At 36.3% G+C, this 8,265-nt stretch overlaps 1 pseudogene; it reads left to right on the top strand.

Moving 5' to 3' along the window:
* The first annotated feature begins 7,372 nt into the window (after window positions 1-7,372).
* On the top strand, window positions 7,373-7,982 carry LOC113198046 (chromobox protein homolog 1 pseudogene; annotated as a pseudogene).
* Window positions 7,983-8,265: the final 283 nt, after the last annotated feature.

Below are 8,265 nucleotides of genomic sequence, written 5' to 3'. Positions count from 1 at the left end.
AACCTCTCTCTTCTAAAGTGATGTATCAGTATAAATGAAGGGATGGAACATTTTAAAAGGCAGTGGTCGGAATCTAGGGAAACAAAATTTCTGCTTCCTTCTTGTTTTGCAGATGGTGTTATTTATAATTTAGTTTGTTTTTATTTCCAGATTTATCTTAATTAACTGAATAGTATTGGTTTATGTTCTGTAGCAACACATTATTCTTGATTAACCCTTAAAGGAAAGCAAATATGCTTTGAAACTAAATGAACAGAATTGTATTTACAGGATAGGGAATTATCTACCTAATATTAAGGCTTCCTGATAAAATTTGATCCTGAATCCATCTAGAAAGAATCTAACCCTAAGAATAACAAAGATTAGTCAACAGAGAGTGAAGCCTTCACGCAAGATCAGTTCCTCCATTGTAATAAAAGTAGAGAAACTTACTTGGGGAGAGTTATTTAAAATGTTTAATTTTGTATAATTTTACTAAATAAAGTAGAACTCTCTGGAAACTACAAAAGGATCATCAGACCTAGAAGGTACAGGGAATTTGTATTTCAGTTAACCTATGTATACAAAAATTCAACCATAATAGATACTTTTTTTGAACATAACAAGGAACTTGAACATAGAAAGAGAATGCATCATATTATCAATAGAAATCATGTTGCTCCTGACACACAAAGTAATATTTTAAAGAAAGTTAAAAAAATACATTGGTTGAACAAGACATTAATTTTTAGTAACCTTAATATCTCCATATACCTTCCTCTGGTCCTTACTTTGGCTTAGGTCATGTTCATTAAAAAAAGAATAAAGTTAAGGCTTTTAGATAATGCATTAACAGGAAATTGTGGGAGAACTTTTCTTTTAAAACACTTAAAGGAATTCCACAAGCCCCTCAGACAACAGGTAATGAACAATATTCAAAGTCCTCAAACCATTTCCTGTTCTCTAAATTACATTTCAGATGCTCATTGTCTTGATGATCAAAGTCAACTCTGTTCACATAATTTACTGTTGCCCAACACAGAGTCTGGAGTTCCCCTTGTCACTGTGTTATGCATATTCTAGATCACCTGTCAACCCTCTTTCTTGCCTTCTTGACTTGCTAATGCAATGTTGTCAGAGCAGCTAGCTGCACTGTAATGAGCACTTTGCCTCTACTATGACAACTCCTGATATTCTGCATTCCTGCTGACTGTTGAGCTTCTTTGAATCTGGAGTCCCCTATTATCACTCCTGATTGGGCTGCTAAAATAATTAGCTATTGTAGTACTGGCTTTTGCATTGCTATTGCAATCCTTCAGTAAGTGGAAGTTTGATAAGGTGTGCAGTTTACAACTGCTATCTCCTAAACTGGTGCAAATTTTCTTTCCATTCACATCACTACTGCCCACCATGTGAAAATGCCTTTAGATCTCTAGCCAAATCTTAGATATTCTGAGTAAAGAAACATAATTCATTCAACACCAACATCTACATTTTCCCTGTTTTACCATTAACTCCATGTCCTAGTTAGCTTTCATTGCTGTTACAAATTCCTTGAACAATGTGGCTTAACAAACATTTACTTCTCACAATTTTGCAGGCTGTAAAGTACAAGATTAAGGTGCAAGACCATTTGAAGAGTTTTCTCTTCCTGTTTGCAGATGGCTGCCTTCTTGTGTACCTTCAAATGTCTGAAAGAAATCATCTCATTTTTTTTTTTTGTATAAGGACACTAATTCCACTCATGAGGTCTCCACTTTCATGACTTAATTACCTCCCAAAGTACCCATCCCCAAATACTTACTATTGAAGGTAAGAATTCAACATGGGAACTTCAGAGGAGTGGGGGACAACCATTCTGTTTAAAGCCCTACTCATCAGAACAAAAGGCAATGACAGTAAACATTTCTTATCAGGAGAGAAGTCACCCTTCCACAGAAGCTGTTAACAATGCAACAGCTCCAACAAAATAATCATAACCTAGTGTAGTTGGTACCTTCATGAAGGTTTAAGTACTTAGAGTGAATGCTTATAGGCATTTGTAACATGAATACTCATGATGAAGTTTTAAGATGAGAGTTAAATGGGTTATGAAATATTTCAGGAACATGGTATATAATGAATGAAGGATTCAACAGAATACATGCATGAGCATGCTATCATGGAAGAATGGCACCTTGAAAAGCAGCTTTCCTTGATTTCAGCAGCTTCAAGTGCAAATCCATTGGCCTTTGATCTTGGTGTTCAAGAGTACAGAAATAATTATCATCTCCAATATGGAAAAGTTGGATTACATACATCATAAGAGGCAATTGGCATGTAATTAAGCAGATAACTAATCAGACAGTATGTGTTTTGTTAATTGTCTGGGTGGGATTATGTGATGTGTTTACATCTAGGTGAAATCTACATTTTCTCCTTCACCTGCTAGTCACTGCCTCATACAGACTGGAATAATTATAGTGTCCAAACTATAGCTGGATGTAAATTCAGTTAATGCTACATTCCTTATGCACTACTATGTACTATTTTAGACTGAAAACCCACAGCAATGCAGTTACTACTTCAATTTATTTTATTGATATCTGCTTAATTCTCCTTGAAACATTCAGAAGTAGTAACATGTTTGTGTAAACGTTTCTATCCTCAATTTATTAATAAATAGTACTTGCATATTAAAATATTTTTCAAAGAGCAGTTAATGATAATTATAGAGAAAGACATTTCACCTTCCATTATGTTTTTTTTCTTTTTTTGTTTTTTAGCACAAAGTATAAATTTATGTAAAAGTATGTGGCCCCAATTAACGAGGGTGATCAAAACTAAGCACCACAGAAAAGTGAAAATAAAAATTACAATTGACAAGATCAGAACTTTTTATGGCAAAGTGATGGTCCTAGGGTTTTTGTAGCCCAGAAAAAGGAATCCACCCATTTGCTGGCAATGGCTCCTATGCTCCAGGGGAAAATGTGGTTGCCAGGTGCTAACGGGATTCTCACCTGCCCTTCTCTGGCTCAGCCCAGTTTTCCCTGAAACCTTTGCAATGGGTTCAGTTATTGAAAGACTCTGGCTCTGCTACTCAGAAATGCTGGCATAGTATCCTCCACCTGGCAGAGGGTTTGTGTGACCTGTAATCTTCTCTATGCTCAGGGCTAAGTGCATTGAGCCTGGGATGTCTTTTATTCCTTAAAGAAAGAGGTAACATCATTATTCTGTTATTTTCTCTTAATTCCTCTTATTGTCATTTTCAGTTATTCAATTCTCCATATCTAATTCCATAGTTGTAAGATGAACAGAAAAAAAATAAATAGAATAAATATAATATTTACCTGGTGTAATTCAGCTTATTAGAACACACATTTCCTTAAACAGTAAGATGCTGGGCTCAATTTTAGTTTATTCTTTTTCTTCAGAAACATAACCACACAGACTTCATACAGTGATAAGAACAAGGGGAAAATGATATGACTAATGGATAAGATTCTTAACACTTCCAATTTCCTTTCACTGTCTCCCTTCTTTTCTCTCTACACTAGCTATCTGAGTACATGAGTTGCTGTATTTAATAATCACAGTTTGGAGAAAATGGTGGTTGTGACATCATTTTTTAAAAAACCTTGAACACATGAGTCATTTAAAAAATGAAAGGATAATTTGGGTGGTAGGAATACAAGCAGCTTGGAGATAGAGGAAAACTAAACAAACTGGCAAGGTGAAGCACCATTTACATCATTGACCAGATCATTTTGACTTTCTAAACTGGAATCTATATAGATTAGCCCTGTGTTAATTCATTCGAAAATTAATGTTGACTTGGGCACAACTAAAACAACCCACAAAGGATCAGTAATGACTGGACATGGGCCACCTTGAGAAATTCTATTTACAGGAATACATTCAGTTCTTGGTATTGCTAGACAACAATTAATTTAATAGACAACTAAATTTATTCTGCACTACTACCCACCAGTCAGTATGATAAAGTTTTCAGTTGGTATACTCCATTACAGAACTAATGATAAAAAAGAAAGAAAATCCCCAAACACACAATTACAGAAATATTAGAAAAATATGTTCCTCCATGACTTTCCATGTACTGTACCTTAATTTTTATTATAAATCCTATAAGTAACTCAGTTTTCATAGGGTAGTGTTTTAAAATACTAACATCCCTTATTGGGGTTTAGGGGTTATAGGACCTAATTACAAATTCTCATCCAAACTTCTGCTGAAATAACAATAAATTGCTAAATTACTGGGAACTGAGTCACCATAAAACTTTACAAGTAACAGGGGGCAAAAAGTAAAAAATGGAAACAATGAAGAAATAAGATCATGTGGGCTGTGATGTTGAGCCTACAGGCTCTTTAATAAATGGTGATGTTTTGGAAGAGCTGAATTGGCAAAAAATTACACAGACTAGTACTTCTTGTACTTTTTTCTCATTAAGTTAAATATTAAATATGGTGGAAAGATTATCAGGATTTTTAAAAAAGGTTTCCTATTTTGATCCAAATATGACAAATCCCTGCAGTTCTAAGCAACATTCTATAGATTCTAAATTTTAATTAGTAAGCTCACATCAGACACCTAGAAATAGAGGTAGAAGGATTCCTTTGCAGAATCCAGGTATTCTTTATTACAAAGCATTAAAAAAAATATTCCTTAACTAGTCCACCAGTCTTTACTGCTGTGGTTTATAGACCAAACTGGACGTTGACTTGACACCATCACAGTTTAGTCAAGTCATCAGAATCTCAATGTTGGGCATCTTAATTGAAATGCAATAGCCAGATAATTAAGCAGAAATTAATATTAGCATTTTTATCATTTCAAATAGGGTGTTATGATCATGACCCCAAACAGCTTTGCTTATTATCCATTCTCAGTATGATCCTTGGGCAAAGAGTATCAGCATCACCTTGAAAATTGTTATGAATGTAAATTCTCCTTCCCTATCCCACACCTGCCAACTCAGAAAATAATTTTAATAAAATTCCAGTGATTCTGATGCATGCTGAAGTGTGGGAGCCTGCATTATTAGAGGTGGATAATAAATTAATGATGTGTATGTGAAAGATAACTGCACAGTCTCAGAAGTTTTTCAACTAACACAATGAGCAAATTGAGGACTGCATCTCAGAGATTTAGTCTGAGGTACAGATGGCAAAGAGGTAATAAGAAGATAAACTGAAGAAAGAATAAGGCAATGAAGACTAAACAAGATTACTTTTGGTAGAAGGAAGAAAGGAAATGAAATAAAAAAGAGTATTGATTTTCCTTTCTTTGTGTTTATATCCTGGAAGTTATCAGCTATATGTGAACCCCTCAAGTGAAGAGTCTTTTCATGACCCACAGACACCCTACAATGGAGACTAGAAGACACATTTGAAAGTTTGGTTATCTGACTCTGAGACTTTGAGTGTGTTATATGGCAGAGCTAGGTAGCCTTTGGAATATGTGTTTACTATGGGTTAAGGCCTTGAAGAAATTTCCAGAAGAATTAAATGCCTCTCCTTAATTGAAACACAAGTATGACCCACAGGCTTGCAAGCCAGGCCAGGTTGTACTGAGCATTATTTGTTTCAGGTAAGGTAAAAGAGTTTTTGAACAAAGGGCCTTCCTAATAATGTTAATTGCCCATAAGTAAGCCACAGAGTTCTTGGCAAGTATGTTAAATGTTTGAGTTTGTTTTTTGTTTGTTTGTTTGTTTTTGCTGCTGTGACCAAAAAACCTGAAAAGAACAACTGGAACATGTAATCAATATAAAATTATAAATAACATATTTTAAGTCCTTATTTTACATACTAAATTTTGGAGTTGATTTTTCACTGTATTACTTCTTACCTTGAACCAGCTGCCTGAGTTAGTGGTTTCCATATGAGACATCTCAGGTCTAACTACTATTGAGTGCTCAGTATTTATCCAGTATCAACTATGTTCTATGGTAGGTAGATAATAAGACAATGGTTCCTACTCTCAAGCTTCTCTTAACATTCTTAAAGAAAATGATTGTTCAGGTTTTATAAGCTATTCCCTTCTAAAAGAAATCAGGTAACAAATTGTTGTTTACTTTTTTTTTTTTTTTTTTGGTGAGGGATTTCCCTCTTATTAGCAAAAGAGATGACTCCTGGACAATTAATGTGGTGTTGATTGATACAAAATTAAATTAAATTAAATTAAAAATGAAAGAAAAAGAAAGAAAGAAAACCCAGAAGAATAAAACAAGAAAAAAAAAGACCACCTATGTGATATATTTCTAATGTCTAAAGATTAAAATGCTGCAGGTTTGAGAAAAACTTGCAGAAGAGATTATGCTACACAGTTGGTACTCGGTTAATGAAGTGTGAAGACCTCTTCAGCACAGAAAATTGAAGAAGTATTGGTGTTAAAAGCATTCCTAGAGGCCTGACCAGAGGGATTCCTGCACTGGTTAATTGCCAGGCTCCAGAGGAGAGTGAAACAGGTAGCTCAATTGGCTGCTAGAAAGATGGGCTACTGGATTCTTGCCTTCAGAAATAATGTAAAAATGTTTTGTTTTGTTTTTTTTTAAATAGGCAATCATAACAGAAAAGAAAAAAAAATAAATTAAAACCATGTAATTTACCTGGGAATTTTTCAGTTCAGAAAGTTATTAATTCAGATATAGAAGTCAGGACCTTTAAATCTGATAATAAGCTCAAAACCAAGAGAGCATTGACTTTCCACCAACCTGTTAGTGGTGGTTGTGGTCTGATAGCCAATTCAGCTCCACTTACAGATAGACATGCACTATCCTTAAGAAGCTGATTTCCATTCATGGATTTGTTAATTCAATGGGGTTGTCGAATGTCTGTTGGAAGTTAGGCACTGTGCTATGTTATGAGGGGTCACAAATAAAGATACATAAGTCTGAGAAAGAGATAATGGTGACTGCTTCTTTGGGGCTTTAAGGCTCAATGGTATCCTCAAAGCTATCACAGAAGTGAAGTAGGAGGTAAGTCTTGAAGCATAAAGGGAAGAATAAAACCTTGGTGGAATGAGCAATCCTGGCACAGGAAGGAGTTGCTCTTCCCAGCTTTTCTCTCCCTGCATTCCTTATCAGTAGGATGACTATGCATCCTAGTTTGCCTAGGACAATCCAATTTTACCTCTATCCTAATGGGAGTATCAAACTTACCATTTCTTTGACCTCATCTGACTAGTAAATTTGTGGTCACTCTATTTGTTGGGTACCTGATGTTTTGTTGAAAGATAAACTTTTGAGAGAGTGTGAGGCTCTTTTGATCAGCTGTGGGGAGGGCAGCTGACCAGGGCCTGCAGCACACCACTTCAGCTAGTGGCTCCACCTTGGCCATCCTGCTTTTTGCTTTCCTGGGCACCACTCCCTCAGCTGGCCTGTTGCAATGTGAGCATGACACTGATTCCTCCTAAACTCTTGGGTGCTGCTCTGAGCAGCCTCACCCTTTATACCAGAAAGCTGGAGGGCAGTGTGTGTGTGGCGGGGGGGCGGACAGTAAAGAAAGTAGAGGAGGTACTAGAAGAAGAGGAAGAAGAATATGTGGTGGAAAAAAAAAATTCTTGTTGTCTAGTGGGTTGTAAGGGGCATAGTGGAGGGAATATTAAAGTGGAAGAGTTTCTCTTATGAGAACAAGCCTGTGAGAACAAGAAGAGGACCTGGACTGCCCAGACCTCATTGCTGAGTTTCTACAGTAGCAGAAAACAGCCCTTGAGACAGACAAATCAGAGGGAGGCAAGCTTAAAACTGATTCTGATTCTGAGGATAAAGGAGATGTATCTGAAAAGCCCCGGGGGCTTGGAGCCTGAGCAGATTATTGGAGCACCAGACTCCAGTGGAGAGCTCATGTTCCTGATGAAATGGAAAAACTGAAGAGGCTGACCTGGTTCTTGGCAAGAAAGCCAATGTCAGAGGCTCACATGTTGTCAAATACTTCTATAAAGAAAGGCTGACGTGGCATTCCTACCCCTTGGAGGATGGTAACAAAAAAGATGACAAGAATTAACTGTCCTGTCACCTCTGACTGTGGGGTTAAGTGGGGAGGGAAAAAGTTCTACTTGTCTTGACACCATAAAGGTGGCTTGAGAATATGTCCTTTGAAGAGACAGTCTGGTTTCTGTGCCCTGCAGAAATTCAAGTACTTTTAAGCTGATCCAAGCTGTATAGTTTGCACACCCATCTCAGGGTTAAAGGCAACCCGTTCTGCACTTAATATTGAGAAAATAAAGAGACTTCTATGAAGGACAAGTGTTTGCAGAATTGAGTGTGTGGGAAGGCAAAAAGATACT

Source organism: Urocitellus parryii, chromosome 8 (assembly GCF_045843805.1).
Source record: "Urocitellus parryii isolate mUroPar1 chromosome 8, mUroPar1.hap1, whole genome shotgun sequence".
NCBI classification, from domain to species: domain Eukaryota; kingdom Metazoa; phylum Chordata; class Mammalia; order Rodentia; family Sciuridae; genus Urocitellus; species Urocitellus parryii.
Note: the sequence above shows the minus strand (reverse complement) of the source record. Positions and strands in the feature narration are given on the sequence as shown.